The sequence below is a fragment of the Tiliqua scincoides genome, chromosome 1 (assembly GCF_035046505.1).
Source record: "Tiliqua scincoides isolate rTilSci1 chromosome 1, rTilSci1.hap2, whole genome shotgun sequence".
Classification (NCBI taxonomy): Eukaryota; Metazoa; Chordata; class Lepidosauria; order Squamata; family Scincidae; genus Tiliqua; species Tiliqua scincoides.
In genome coordinates, this window is record NC_089821.1 from 39,017,562 (window position 1) to 39,034,160 (window position 16,599).

General features: G+C 46.1%; 1 pseudogene; it reads left to right on the forward strand.

Moving 5' to 3' along the window:
- The first annotated feature begins 14,660 nt into the window (after window positions 1-14,660).
- LOC136638200 (5S ribosomal RNA) lies at window positions 14,661-14,777 on the forward strand (annotated as a pseudogene).
- The last annotated feature ends 1,822 nt before the right edge of the window (window positions 14,778-16,599 follow it).

Consider the following 16,599-nt stretch of genomic DNA (forward strand, 5'->3'; position numbering starts at 1 on the left):
CGTATGGCTCAAGCCTATTCCCCACCATTATCAGCTGTGCTGACAGAGCATGCACTGTATGCAATGGGACGGGGAGGGTCACATAGCTAGCAGAGCACCTGGGTGGTTCTGCCTCATGCATGGAGCCACAGGTAATTTCTACTAGTGGTTTTGTAGAATGTGATGGCAGCACAATGCCTGCAGCATCACAGGGTGACTTAGGGCCCAATCCTGAGCTGGACCAGTAGTAGCGCTGACCTCCAGCGCTGGCACTGGGTGTTGCAAACGTGCCGTAAGGCATACTCAGTTGACACTGAGCCCAGTGGCAGCCGGACACTGTTCAGAGCTAGGTAAGAGCTCCAGGTGGCAGTGAGGGCTTTGGAGGCCGGGGGAGGCATTCCAGGGCAGGGGGAGGAACTGGAATGGGAGAAGTGGGAGCAGCGGAGCTTTGCTCTGCTGGATCCTGAACTCCATGTTGGGACTTCCAGCCCAACACAAAGTCTCTTAAGTCTATGCCAACAAAATAGCCAACACAGACTTGAGAAGCCCCATTGTGGGGACAAATGTCTCCTTCCCCCAAGTTCCCCCAAGGAGAACTCTGGTGGCTGCCATTTTGCTGCAAGATTCAGCTATAGCCACTTTAGCTCCATTGAACCTGGCGGCACTGCCACCTTTAGAATTGGGCTGTCATGGCAGCAGGTTGTTAGATCCACTGCCATAAGTGGCTCATAAGATTGAGCCACTAAAGTTTAAATTCCAAGATACTCAAGTTCGTTCATTAGGAAACAGAATGGTAGGAGCACTAAATGAGAAATTTTAGTGAAGAGATTTATTAAACAAACCATTCTTTACATACGTACATATTGCTACATCTGTGACAATATGAAAATTTTCTTTATGTAATTAGCATGGGTTTTAACAGCAAAGAAAGTAATATAATTGAATAACGTAACACTAATACTGATGTATTTTTGTTTCCTTTTTATTAGCAAATAAACTGCTAGCTTTACTAGTTTGGGTTTTAAAAAATGCAATTGCTTATAGCAAAGCTAGTTTGGGCAAAACCGTTTCACAGAATGGTTTTGCCTCAACACACCAGGCATGTTGACTGATTCTTAATTGAATCTCTGCTCTGTTGGCCATCAGTCAAAGTGTCTGAGCTCATCCCAATCGCATTTAAATAGTAAACACTGATCATTCAGCAAAATATAGTCATGTTAACAGGAAATTAGAGAAAAAGAGTTTTACATTTTCCCCTGATCTTTATTTTACGCTGCAAAAATAAATGCATGCTAGTGTTTAAGCTAAGAAGTGGGAACCTGCTGTGATGTATTATTGTATACTCTTAGCTGCATTTAATTAGATATAGAAAAGTGGATTTTTTTTTTCTCCTTTGCAGTAGAATAGTCCATAATGTGCTCAGTATGGACAGAGCCACTGAACCACTAGAACTTCCATCAATGGTCTTTGCAAATGTGTTTTGTGTTTTAACTTTCATTTCTCACAGTCACGGGTAAACAAAGGAGCACTACATGCTAAGTTTTGTACCTGAAGTATATTTCTATCAAAAGTAACACCTTGTTTATGGAGAAAAAAAACTGCTGGTCCTTCATTTTATTTATTTGCATCGCCTGATGAAAATATTTATCCTGTAGATTCTTCTTAAAGCTGGGCGGGATTCACATCAAGAGACCATCGATTTGACAAATTTGAAGTATTGGTTCAAGTGAGATACTGTCCTTACCATTAAGCACACAATGTTAAATAAGGAAATATCATAAATAACAATATTACAGTTGGTTCAATCAAAAGTTGTATCCACCCAGGAGCACAGTATTTTTCTTTTGGACACAGCCCAAAGCATTGATTATAGGTTGCTGCTTTTATCTCCTCTCCTCTGAGGACCGTATAACCCTTGGGCATATGTGGTTGGATGGAGGCAGACGGACAATGCAATCCTATACAGCGCTGGTGAGGTGGGGACATTTGTTCCCTTACCTCATGTTCAGCCCCAGTCTGCCCAATGGAGCTACTCAGATCTGCACCAGCTAAATTGCTCCCCTACTGGGCCTGAACTGCTTCCCTCCCTGCCCTTCCTCCTGCCTCCAATCCCCCATCTCCGCCTCCATTCTGCCCAGAAGGCTGAACCAGAGAGCGAGATGTGAATTTAGGGACCTGCACATGCCCAATCTCATCAGATCTCAGAAGCTAAGCAGGGCCAGGCCTGGTTAGTACTTGGATGGGAGACCGCCTGGGAATACTGGGTGCTGTAGGCTTATACCATAGTCTTTCGAGACTGAAGGTTGCCAACCAAGTCAGACAAAAGGTTGAAACTGGATTCATAAATGATCTACAGCACACCACTTACTTGAAAAAAATAAGAAAATGTGACATTTTAATTTGGAAGCATGAAAATTACCTCATACCACAGGTTAGCATTCCAGCTAATCTTCTGCAAACCTGGCAAGGATTTTCTTCTGGAAATCTGGCAAGGATACTTGCAAAGAGTTTTTTTGTTTTTTTTTTAAAGAAATGTTTTAAAAACTTTTAACAACCCACAAAAAAATCAGCTTGCAACCTATTGGTGGGTCCCAACCCACTGTTTGGGAAACACTGGACTATCATGGCTACTCACAACATAAGAAAGTCAGTTCATAAGATCCAAGTGCAACAGGTGGATGTCTTTGTAGTGTTGGAGGACTAGACCCTTAGACGTGGCAAAAAAGATGATTGAGATGTGCACCAGCTCTCATATTCTCCCCAGAATACTTGTAAGGTTTAGTTCAGCAACTTCTCTGATTTTGCTCCCCAGGAAAGTACCAGCTCAACTACCATTTTCAAAGCGCAAAGCTACAAAAAATGTCAGCTAAACTTGAATGTACCCAGTGGCGTAGCTAATGATCGTGTAGCCTGCTGCCAAGCTCAAAATGTAGGCCCAGAAGTGTTGTCACAACCGGAAGTGACGTCATGCCTGAGCTTTTTTAAAAGTGAAAATTGGGAGAAAACCTGCCTCCTCCCCCCAGCAGCTTGCCACCCACTTGCTCTGCTGCCTCCCCCCACTCAGTGTCATAACTAAAGCATCTATCTGCTACCTGGGGTCAAAGATTTGCAGCCCCCCCGCCAGACAAAATCAAATTTAATTAATTAAATAAATAAAAGGTGCGCCCCTGATCGGTTCGAGACACTGTGCTGGGGTGAAGAGGGATGGTTGTTCTCCCCCTGCTAAATATAAGAGGGGCACTGCTTGAAAAAGTGCCTTTTTCCCAGTTATCAGGGGTAACTACAATACGTGGAAATGTGAGCTGACTCATATTATCACCTTATTGGTTTCATGGTGTATTATGATAACATGTCATTGGCTCTCAGAACAATCAGTCTCATAGGTCGGTTTTGAGTTAAGAAAATCCACTTTTTGTTCCATAAGGCTTTTCATTTTCTAGTTAATCTGCCATAACTTTTGATAGAATACAGATATTCCAATGCAGTTTGCTTCATTGCATTCAGCATTAAATTACCTTTCCAATGATATATAATATGATGGTATTATTCATACATACCAAGATTTTCACAATTTTGGTCACTAGTGTCAAGCTCAGCTTGTTGCCCCCCTAAAGCCTGATGCCCGGTGCAACTGCTACCCCCTGCACCCCCTTAGCTATGCCACTCAATGTACCTCATAAGCAATTTGAGGGCTTGGAATTCAAGATCTTACTTGGCCAAATTCAGCATGAATAGAGACTCATCTGAGGTTGCATGTAGTGTACCTCTGTTGAGAGAGAGAGAGAGAGAGAGAGAGAGAGAGAGAGAGAGAGAGAGACCATGATTTCAGTATTGTAGGGAATTATCTAGAAAAGGAGGAGAAATGCTGGCTTGTAAAATTGTTATTGGCTCCAGTTCAGCTAGTAAGAAAACAGAGAAAAAGAAGCTAATATGCTCTATGTCCTCAGTGGCTCTTTCAAGTAAGAATTACCACTGCATTTTAAATGTTATAATTCATGATTACTTCTAAAGGAATGTTATAGGGAGCTATCATATGGCTGCTAAGAAGCAAAGCTATAAATCTGGCTACACCGGTAGATTTAGTGACATATTTCTACAGAATCTGACATCCCAATTAAGGATTAAGCCAGCAAAAGATGGAATGCATTTTATCTATGGGAACACAAATAACTTTCAAATCTGACTTAATGGCTGGATCTGATTTTTCTTCTCTGGCATTCTACCTTGAATAAATGTATGCATTTCAAATCTCATTATTTCAGTTCCGAAATTGGAAAATAGGTCGTATTTCAATAAGCTGATTTTTAGTTTCACTTATTGGATTTAGCTCCTCTTGCATTACCATCTCCCTTCATAAAGAACCTATTCATATAACATATCTGGATGGGAAAGTCTGGAGGAGAAACTTAATTATCCACCTAGTGGCATCACTAGGGGGTGTGGGGTGTGTGGACTGCAATGGGTGACACCCTGGGGGGGTGACACCACTACCAGCCAAAATTGTAAAAATCATGTGATATTTTCAAATAATATTACCATGTTATACATCATTTGATGGGTAATTTAATGCAGAATCCAATGAAACAAACCAGGTTGAAATATCTGTATTCTATCAAATGTTATAGCAAAATAACCAGAAAAGGAAAACACAACAGCCTTATATTAGAAAAAGTAGTTTTCCTTAACTCAAAATTGACCAACGTGACTGATTGTTGCAGGAGCCAATGAGATGTTATTATGACATAGCAGGGAACCAGTAAGGTGTTAGCATGAATTCGCTCTCATTACCATGCATCAGAGCTAGTATTAAAACTCTTATTTAGTTGTGTGAGTTCCTTCAAGTTGGCCACTAGTTTTTTGTTGGTGACTGATTTGTTGGGTGATCTGGGTACTGCTATATATTAAAATAACTAAATAAATATGAATGTCCACTTTGGAGATAAAGGGTGCAATCCTACCCTGTGCTGGAACAGGCAAGCCAGGAGGCAAGCCAGCGCAGGATAGGGAATAAAAGCTGATAAGCCAGAGGTAAGGGGAAACCTTTCCCCTTACCTCTGGGAAAGGCACCCTTTCCCCTATGGGTCTCCTCTGACTTGTGACACCTCGAGGTGGCACAAGTCCAAGGAGAGCGGAGCGGCTTGAAGCGGTTCCATTCTCCCTGGGAATGGGGGTTGGAATCCAGCATAACTGCCAGATCCCAGCCCTACCTCATGCTCCCCACCCGCCCACCCCTGGGATTGCCCACCACCCGCCCTCCCCCTGCCCACAAATGCCTCCCTCCCGCCTCCTCGCCACCCCCTCCCCGCCTACCTCAGAGGCTGGCATTGGCCCAGCTAGGCTGACACAAGCCTCGGTACCTCCGGTAGCACGGAGGCTTGTTCCAGCCTCTGTAGGCCGGTGCGCCTCTGTGCATCAGCCTAGCCAACTCCTGAGGAGGCGCAAACATGCAAAGGCACAAAAGTCTCTTGCACTGGCCCAACTCAAGGGCTGAATTGCACCTGAAGTGATATATAAACAAACAATGTGGTGACACCAACCCTAGTGATGCCACTGCATATAGGCTATACATATGAAATTTTAATGTATTCTGAATGGTCTGGTACAAGGGAAGGTCCATCATGGGGATGAGCAGTGGTGGGATTCAAATAAATTAACAACAGGTTCTATGTCCTAATGACAATGTCCAGTCCCCCCAGTATCCCCCATCAGGTGTCCAGTAGCCCCCCCCCCCAGTATTCTCATCAATTATCCAGACACCCATGGGTGCACATGGGACAGGGTCAGGCCTGCTTGGGTCAGGGCTGTTTAGGGGAGGGGGGGTCAGGGTTGCATGGCAGAGGGGGTCAAGGCTGCTTGTAGGAAGGAGGGTCAGGGCTGCATGGGAGAGGGGGTCAGGGCTACTTGTGGGGAGGGGGGTCAGGGCTACTTGGGAGTCAGGGCTTCACGGGGTCAGGGTTGCATGGGAGGGGGGTCAGGGCTTCATGGGGTCAGGGCTGCTTGTGGGAAGGGGGGTCAGGGTTGCATGGGAGAGGGGGTCAGGGCTACTTGTGGGGAGGGGGGTCAGGGCTACTTGGGAGTCAGGGCTTCATGGGGTCAGGGTTGCATGGGAGAGGGGGTCAGGGCTTCATGGGGTCAGGGCTGCTTGTGGGAAGGGGAGTCACCAGTACCACCAGAAAGTACCACTCCAGGTACCTGTACAATTGGTTGAGAAACAGTGTCCTAGTCACTGGTCTCGCTGCCAGGCAGTCGATATCAGGAGGTCCCACAAGTACCACCAGAAAGTACCACTCAAATACCACTGGTGGTACCCGTACCACTGGTTGACAAATGTACGAGTGTAAATATGATAGTTTCACCCTCATACATTTCACTGCAGATACAATATTAATTAACTCATTTTTGCCCAGCCTACAGGTGTACACATTTGTTCCCTGCTGCAAATATGCAACATTGGGCAGAAATGATGTAACTACTCAAAACATTCTCCTCCAGTTAGCATGAGCCCAACTCCTGAGGACTCCGTGAGATGAAACCAACTTCATCTGTATAAGTTATTATGCTGTAAAGAGGCATGACGCTACTCACATGGTTAATCTGAGTTTGCTTCACATGTTGTCTATATAGTTAAAATCAGAATACAAATGCCTCTTTAACCATAGATTAAGGGACACCCCAGATTTTAAAAAAATGAGGAAAAATACTGTGCCTACCACCAGATACATAAAAATATAATTAACACCCTGAGGCAACTCTGAGTATAATTCAAGGATGCTCAAAGGAGCCATTCCCCTTCTGCATTTCATTAACAAAACTCTCCCCCACAGCTATTGCTGGAGAAGGAAGATGCCTGCAGTAGTAACAGGACTGGGTGGTGTGTGTGTGTGGGTCAGTCACCTAGAGTGAGGCACAAGAAGCAGTCTCCCTCCCACTACTCCCACTGCTCAGCCCTTCTGCAAATCAATGGGGGGGGTTAAATGGGGCTAATGGAGCCCACCCCAAGAGCTGACAGGAGCAGGGGTGGGGGAGGAAGCCCAAGAGGAGCCTGCGGGGTGCTGCTACCTGCCTACTGCAGAAGAAGTAGCAACAAGTAGGGACTCTGCTCCTCTCCTCAGCGCGTTGCCCTAGAGAGGAGGAGGAAGGCAGCTACCTGTGTGAGGCGCCCGCCCTTCCCAACTGCCGTGGCTTCCCCTCCTCCTCCTCCTAGGAGAGGAAACGGCCAGGCGGGCAACGCAAAGCAGAGCAGAGTGGGGGAAGCCGCAGTCCCCTGAGGGAGCAGGCAGGGCTCCCCTTTGCCAGAGGGTTTCAGAAGTCAGTCCCATTCTACTCAATGGGGCTTAATCCCAGGGAAGTGTGGACAGGATTGGTAGCCTCACAGCCCCAGCCTATGCCAGTCTCCTCAGAAGTCAGTCCCATTCTAGCCAATGGGGCTTTCCACCCCATAGCATCCTCCCCTGGGCAGCTGTGTGCGTGCTGACCCCGATGGTGTGCATCTCAGGCTGCAATCCTGTCTACACTTACCTGGGCGTAAGCCCCACTGACTATAAGGGGGCTTACTTCTGAGTAAGTATGCCTAAGCTGGGGCTCTCACTTCTCCCTGGGAAGAAGCCTGAGAAGATGCACTGGTGGGAAGTTTGCCTCTCCCGCTCCCAGCCCTCCCCTTCCCCCCTCAGCAGCCCCCCCAGGCGCCCCCAGTCCCCAGAGCCACTTCCTTTGCCCACCTCCGCTGGCCGGCCGGCCAGCCAGCCAGCCAGCCAGCCAGCGCGCTCTGCCTGCCTGCCTCCCTCCCTCCCAGCACTGGGACCCCCCAGTGGGTCCCAGCGCTGCTCGCGGAGGTCCCTCTGGGGTGGGGGGAGCCGTGGCTGCCTCCAGCCGAACCCCGCGCAGGCTGCAGGCACCTCTGCGAGGAGTGCAGTGTGGGAGGCGCAGGGGCACGCGGCAGCAGCCTTGGGTGGCGCGGGGCAGAGCGGGCCGGGGCGCAGCATGCCGCGGGGCTGCCCCTGCTCAGGGGGAGCCGAGAGACCCACCTCTGCCCAGGGTGAGCGGCTGCCGGAGCAGCAGGCTGGAGAGCGAATGGAGAGGGTGGCGCTTCGGAGTGGGCGCAGGAGCAGCCACGCTATGTGTGTGTGTGTGTGTGTGTGTGTGTGTGTGTGCGTGCGTGCGTGTGTCCCGTCCAGCTCAAGCCAGGGGCAACCCGCGTAGCAACAGCTCGCGCGCGCTGCAGAGCTGGCGCCCGCCAACAGCCCTACAGGCTGGCAGGCGGGGCGGGGCTGGGCTTGAGAGGTGTTCCGGAGCCTACGCCATGGGCAGGTGCAGCGAGGCTCTCACAGGGACCTGTCAAGGCGCGCGCTCCCCGGCACCAGGCGCTCAGCTGCCGGCAATCGGGCGCCTGCACGAGGCCACATGGTGCGCAGCTGCTGCTGGCCGCTCCAGCCCCTGTGAGCAGCGCAGCCGGCGCTCTTTAACAAACGGTTCACAGAACCAAGACATACAATAAGAAACGGTTCTACAGAATAGGCGCGAACCAGCTGAATCCCACCACTGGGGATGAGGCAATGAGCTCTCGTGTCAGGTGATGCAGACCCTAGTGACGCCTCTGCCCACTGGCCTTGCTCCTGCAGCTCCATTGCTCATTCCTAGAAGCTTCTGATGTGATGTCACCCCAACGGTAAGCCCTCATAGGCCTGGGTCTGCCTTCCCTTTCCGTCCTGTTCTCACTAGTAGTGCATCTCTGGATATGGGTGTTTAGGCTGCCTGGATGCAATGATTGGTTTCTTGCAAGTTCTTGCAGACTGATATTACATTAAAGTGTGTTAACTTCCTACTGAACATAATGGTAAGGATACAATCATTGATTGATTCAGCATTTTTTTGAAATGCATGGCGATTTTTTGGCAGTAGCACTTAGCTATCATAGAGAGAGATAGTACAAAACAGCTTCAGAAGATATATTATGGCTAAAAATCACAATGTTTCTACTCTAAAGTAACTAGAGAGAGCAATCTCAATGAATAGATTTTGCTTGCAGAATCTCTGCCTAATCATAAGAAAAACATGAAATACAAATCTTAAAATTGCCAGTTTTCTAAGGAGGAAAAAAAAACCTCATCCAGCAACTTACCTCTCACATACTATCTGTGGGTAATATTGTGGAAAATTGCAGTATGAATCAATTGTATTTTAAAAAGTCTCCTACAACAAGTGGACGTTACAAAAAAAAGTCCCTCAGAGATGAGTGTCTTCTGCAAGGATTAGTTTAAGATACTGTTTTTGTCACTTAAAAATATTATCTGCAATGGAACGGTGGATGAGAAAACCCATCAAAAGAAAACAATAAATGGAATTGTGCTTATGAATTTGGAGCAGCAATATTCAGTGATACCAAATTCCAGTCTGATTAGTCTTGATTAACTGCTATGTAACATCTAATCTGAATGGTGGATACAGTTTCTCTTCTAAACGTTAAATGTGTTCTAATGAGCTTTAACAATGAATTCTTTTGAACCAATTCCATCAGTCTTGCTTCTGTCTCATAAGGAGAACAAAACAAATCAACCATCTTCCCTGTCTGTTTTGGGAGGAGGGTACGGATCCTTGTCAATTGCGCACCTGAAAGATCTAGTGATTTGTTATGAAACAAAAGAAGCAGAGAACAAATTAAAAGTAGAACTTAGCAGATATGGGGGAGCTTGTGTGAAATTTTTCACCCACAGTGAATACGCCTTTTTAGTGAATTTGGGAAACCCTTTTGGCAATTTTGGAGACGCTAAGGGTAAAATATTCATGGGGCAAGCCTTGGCGATCATGATGGCTTGCATCTTCTCCTCATACCCATTAAGAATAAAGACAGTACATTGAGGGATTCATTTGCTTCCAATGCTGTCAACATGCAGTCCAGACTGAGTGGCTTAATGATGGTGGTATGTCATTGTATTTGATCCCTAACTACCAAGGATCACTCGGAGAAGGATGAAACCTTCACAGCAAGTTGAAAACTACAATGAGAAAAGTTATCATTCAGGAAGCTTTTGAGTTGCCTGAAAACACCAATTTGTATCAGAAAGGTTTGCCTTTGAAAATTTGAGGTTAAGCTACTGAAAAAAAAAGACAAGGTATTGAAGGATCTGAGTCAGAGCGAGTATTTCCACTGTTCCTAGACATCATGGAATACAGAAGAAACTGACATCTGACCCCTCATGACATTGCTTTGGGTGGTGGCTATGCATTTACCCCTGCCAAGAAAACATCATTAATATTGCTTGAAAAATTTGAAGACATTTGAAAATGTAGTGCGTTATTTTGGGTTGGTAAAATATGTTGTGGGCTTATGGAATGGATTCATTTTCCTGTAAGGCAGTGTTTCTCAGGACCGACTAGGTGGGTCATGAGGCAATTTCAGGTGAGTCCACATTCATTTCAATATTTTATTTTTAATATATTAGACTTGATGCTACCATAATATGTGATGGTATTTGGGGAAATGTTACAGACCTGTACTTTTAACAAGCTACTATGTATATTCTTTTAACAATGATAGTCAATGGGACTTACTCTCGGATAAGTGTTGGTAGGATTGCAGCCTAGGATTGCTAAAAATGATGTCAGTTCCGGTCATGGCATCACTTCCAGTGAGTCCCAATAGATTCTCATTCTAAGAAGTGGGTCCCGGTGCTAAACGTGTGAGAACCACTGCTGTAAAGCATTTTAAAATTGGTCATGCAATGGACTTAGGACAGGATACAAAGTATCGATAGTGGTAGGACATCTAACTTAAGGTGTCATTTTGTCTGACTTTGCAAAGGAACTTACAAAGGGATTCAACCCACTATTCAATATAATATTACAGACACCCAAGAACAAAGGTCCATTTCTGAACCATGCTGGGTAACAGGCGTTAATGGATCAAACAAGTTCTATCACATATCCTGTGGCTGGCTGACGAAACCACAAATGCTACTTTTTATCAGCAAGAAAGAAGGGATATTACTAGTTATTGAAATGAGGGATTAACATCAGTTGGATCATCAACTACCTTTAACGCTGATTTAAAGCGTATGGGCAAGAATAATGTATTAGAATAGGCATTTCTAATTAGAAATGAGCACTCAGGATGCCTGAGGAAAGAGCTGCTTCAAATCTGTGTATGGAAAATGCTGCTGGAATATTAGCTCTCACCCACGCATCAGTTGCCCCACAGTATTTACATGGGAAGCCAAAAGCACATGGAATGAAAGCCACAATTATCCATGTGCATAGTTCCCTCCTGGCTCATGAGTATGAATAGCACTTAGCATTTTTATAGCACTTTCAGAGGTCCAAGAGCACTTCACGTGTATTATCTTGACGAATGCTTACAACAACTGTGTAGTAACAGCACAGTCCTGTACATGTCTACTCAGAAGTAAGCCCAACTGAGTGAAATCAGACTTACTCCTAGGTAATTATGTATATAGCATTGCAGCCTAAGGATTATTATGCCCATGTTACAAATGGAGAGCTGAGGCTGAAAGAGCATGACTTGCCTAACGCCACCCAGTAGCGAAATCTGGAGCAGAGGCTTTCTGATTATCTCTTAGGGCCCAATCCTATCCAACTTTCCAGTGCTGATGCAACCACAAAGCAGCCCCGAGGTAAGGAAACAAACATTCTATATCCTGAGGAGGCCTCCGTGACTACCCCTCCACCACAGGGTGCAGCACACACCCTGTTGGCACAGCTGCATCAGTACTAGAAATTTAGATAGGATTGGGCCCTCAGCCACTGTACTACACCAGCTCTAGTCCTCACAGCAAGCAACAGATGGTTCACCTTCTTGTGAATAAAACTTGGGGCATAATAAACCTTGTTTCACATAAAACACTCTACCCTCGGGACAAGTACATCCATTGTAAGAAAAATACTACTGCTGTACAATGTGTTACTATTAAAAGTAGGGTCTAAATTATTCTTACCGCACTCTTCTCTTAGGGAGATATTGTCTCTAGGCAAAAATAAGTCCAAGGCCCTAATAGTCCTTAACTCCCATATGCTCAGGCAGCATTCCAGGCAGAAGAGATTCTTTCCACAGTGTTGCAGACTAAGCTTAAGTGGCTATTCTTTAAGAAATTATTTAAGTGCATAAGGAGGAACACAGAGATATACTTATTCACTCAGAATTTTTGAGATTATATTTATGGACTAAACTCAACCCCTCTCCCACCAGCATAATTAGCATTGTGCCAAGTGGAGGCTGCTTTATGGCTATTGCAAAGCAGCCTCCAATGACACGCACTGCAGGCCCGCTGATGGGGAGGCCAAAGCTGCCTTCCATGCAACATTCGATTCATGGATACCAGAATCAAACAATACCAGGGCTTGCCAGAGCAGGTAAGGCCATGCAGGCTGCCTTTCACAGGCCAGCTTCATGGAGTAACACAGAATTGCACCAGCAATTGAACTTCCACAGGTCCAAATTGTCCCATAGTGAATGATGGCGCCCCATCTTCAGCCATACATCTCCAACGAGATGCCATGGAAGCCATGCCAGTGACACTGGCATCACAAGGGGATTTTGTTGGAATTGGGCTGTTAAGTTTTGGTTTTGGTCTTTCTGGCCTCACTCCTCTGTTATGTGCTTTCTACCAAATTTTTATCTTCTTTAATGCTTGCCTGTAATGTTTTATTATATTCTAAAATATGTCATTAGCCACTTCAAATATCTTTGACAATGAGGCAGAGAGAGAGAGAGAGAGAGAGAGAGAGAGAGAGAGAGAGAGAGAGATCTATAAAAAAATGAGATCTCTTCATATTTGATATAAACATCTGCCTTTGCAGCAAAATCTTTTCTTTCTAATACTTTCTGCTTGAGTTACCAGAGGTCTTTTATTTTAAGGGTTAATGTACCATATTCTAACAGTTTTGCAGATTACTCATTCAAGAGAAGATAAGTAAAGCTCCCTGCATTAAGAATGGAACAAATTACAGAGATAAGCAGGAGGAGACAGGCAGCCCAATTCTATCCTTGGCAGTGCCACTGGATGCAGCGGCACCAAAATGACTACACTGTGTCCAGCAGCACTGCTGAGGCTGCCAGAATTTTCCTTGGGGGAACAGGACTTTCATAACCTTCTCCTGGGGAAAACTCTAGGCCCCTTTACCGGGCTTCTAAAGTCTGTGCCACCTATTTTGCTGGTGCAGACTTGAGAACCTCCATGTTGGGCTTTTCAGCCTGACATGAAGGATAGGATATGGCAGAGCAGGGCTCTACCACCCTCCTCCTGCCCCAGTTCCTCCTCCCACCTTTCCCTTCCCCAGAACACCTGCCGCAAAAGACCTAAACCCCCCCCCCCGAGCTCTTCCATTGCTCTGGGTAATGTCCATCCAGCGCTGGACTCAGCACTGACTAGTGCTGGGTCAGTGCCATTGCTTCTTACCAACTGGGTGCTGTAAATGTGCTTTACAGCATGTTTACAACACCTGGCACCAGTGCTCAGAGCCCATAGTGTTGCAGGTCGAGGCAAGGTTGCAGGTAGACACCAGGAGGTCAAGGAAAACAAGTTCTTTATTTCCGGCCGGCTGCTAGTCACAGAGGAATAGCTTCCAAAATCTGTGACCCCAATTTCTCAGGGCTTTGGATTGATATACAAAATAACTTCTCATTGCAAAGCATTAGTTACATTCTTGATTGGCAAACAGCATACCACGTGAAGCTCTGCCCCTGCCCACATCTCCCACTACTCTATTTTCTGCGCTGCATGCTCTACCTTATATGGCATTTTAAAATATGTGAAACCTTTCTAAGCTGCAAAAGTCCCATCTTCCCCTCCCTGCATTGGCTAATAGCAAGCTTGCAAAAAGTCCCTTGTCGGGCCCCTCCCAGGTGCCCTGACCCCTGACTTACCCTGGAGCAGGCCCCCCATGCCCAGGGTGGGGAGGCTTCCCTGCCCTTGAAGGGGGCAAAGAAGGTTGGCTCACCCCAACCAGCCAGAGGGGGCTGGCAGGGCAAACAAGGAACACTGCAGGAAACAAGCCAGGAACAGGAAAGGCCTTTTCTGCCCCACCTGGAAGAAGGGGAGGAGCCAAAGGGGGGGCTTCCATAAAACAGGGAAGCCAGGGATGAGAGGCAGTCAGTGCGAAGCAGGGAGCTGTGAGGTGAACAGCTCCTGCTCCTAGGCCAGGTTTGGCAGCTCTGCTAGGGAGGAAGTAAAGGGTGCTGGAACCCCCTGCCCCTCTAGCCAATCTGAGGCCTCCCTGAGGGTGGAACAAGCCTGTTCCAGGCCCCTCGGGGGCAGGGACCCCACATCCCAGTTCTCCTCCAACCTCCTGCCCAGTTGCGGTGAAGCTAGCAGTTTCCTGTTATTGAGATTTTAGCTCTGCAAAACAACTTCTGAGGTCAAGCTTAGTCAGCAACACCCTTTCCTCTTTTACACAGACACAAGGGGCATTTTCTAAAATAAACTTGCTGACCCAAGCAGCCAAGTATAGGGCCTACTTTTGGCCAAGCACCCTGCTTGTGCTCAGTACAAGGCCCAAACGGGGCTCTGAATAGATTCAAACACTCTAAATTCTAGGGGGCCTTCTCACAATAGGATTGGACTCTTAACAGCCCAATCCTATCCTCCCTGGATCCGCCAGTTACAGCTGCACAAAAATGGCTACTGCTGTATCAGGGAGGAAGGGCCAGGAAGGCTGCCAGAGGACTTCTTGGCAGCAACTGTTACCCTGCACATGCCTGATCTCGTCTGATCTCGGAAGCTAAGCAGGGTCAAGCCTGGTTAGTACTTGGATGGGAGACCGCCTGGGAATACTGGGTGCTGTAGGCTTATAGCATAGTCTTTCGAGACTGAAGGTTGCCAACCATTTTTTTCTTGGGGGAAAGGGACATTCGTCCCCTTGCCTTAGGGAAAGCCCCTTACCCTACAATTGGCCTACTTGAGACTGCACCAGCTATTTTGCCGGCACAGACTTGAGAAGCCCCATGTCAGGCTTTGCAGTTCATTGCTGGAGATAGGATCAAGCAGAGGAGGCCTTCACTGGTCCCACCCCCCCCCTCCTGGGCTGGTCCCTCCCCTGTTTCACCCTCCTCTGCCCTCCCCCCGCCATATAACATCTCTCCCCACCTTGAAAACCCGCACTGCCACCTGGCAGTGCTAGTTATCCCCAGTGGTTCACCATGGGCATCCTCCTGGCACTGTCCAGTACCAACTGGCCCAGTGTCTCCGCTCCCCAGAAGGCACAAATGTGCTTTACATTCATATCACTGGTGCTTGAGAGCTAAGGACTGGGCTCAGGACTTCTTATGGCAACAAGCTTTTCCACCACCAGTGCCGGCTATAATTAATTCATGCTGTTAAAAAAAATGGAGGGAAGCATCTGCCTCTAAACAAGTCTGCGTGTTCCCCACATGCTGTCCTTTTTTGTCAAGGCTAATACCAGCAGCCTGGCTTCTTTGAGATCTCTTATTTTGAGATTCTGAATTACATTTTTTCTGAAATGCTCTTAACACCTCCTGTGGCAGAAAAAAAAAATAGCAACAAAAGAATAGGAGAATAATATTATTGATAGTTGATAGGACAAATCAATGATTTTGATCACATGTATGTCCACATTGCAAACTTTGGATGTTCATGTAATTTTAACCCTTCCTGATGCAATCAGGGAAGATTTCCTGGAATCCATGTTCAAATATCAGTTATCTCCCAAAACTTCTGAACACAATATTTTTGACTGTATTTTGCCTACAATGAGTATTAGAACAAGGTATGCAGTGGCCCATCTGAAAGGGACAAACTGCTTTATTGCAAAGTGATTGCAATTTGTGCCCCACTCAACATCTTCAGGCTATTTTGCGGGCTCTGAGTTGCTCATTTAACAATTCAGATCAAGCTGCCCTATATTAACCTTCCCAACTTGGTCACATTGACTGAACAATTTCTTCGGTTATATTTTACAGGCCATGTTTTTGGTTTAAAACCTCCATGAACAGCTTCACTGCAACAGAATGGTCCAGACAGAATTAATGATCCAGAACAAAGCCTGGATGGCTTACTCTAAGCCTGTACAACCTGGAACCATCAAGCAGAATGCAGCTCACCAGGCTGTTTTTGCAGTCCCAGGCAAGCAGCAAAAAGCAGGTTTGTCGAGCCCCAGGAAGGCTGTATTTGGCTTGGTGAGTTGCAAGTTGTCCCAGAAAACTCTGGGACAAGGACATGAAATGAAGAACTTAATGAACAATTTCAGATCTTGAGTTTCAGATGTCGGGAGTCTGTGCTTAGTCAAGTCAAGATAGTCCTCACATTGAGAAAGTTACTGGAGTATTGTGATAAAAACAGTGGGGAGAGCATATTTTTCTCAGCTATTACCAGCTGTTGGTTAGCCTCTGAGAAATGAGAAAATAGATATCACTATAAATCAGGGGTTTTATTGCCAGGCCTTCCCTCCCCATCTGAAACATTATTAAGGAGGAACACTCGTTATCAATATGAGAATAAATTAAAAGGAAATTGAACATAGATAATTTCTTCCATCTTGCAAAATATTAATCTGAAAAAATAGCAAAAACAAAAAAATGAATGTCACAGTGACAGATTTTTTTTTTTAATTGTTGTTATTTGCTGATCCCTGAAGCTCAATTTCTGGATATTT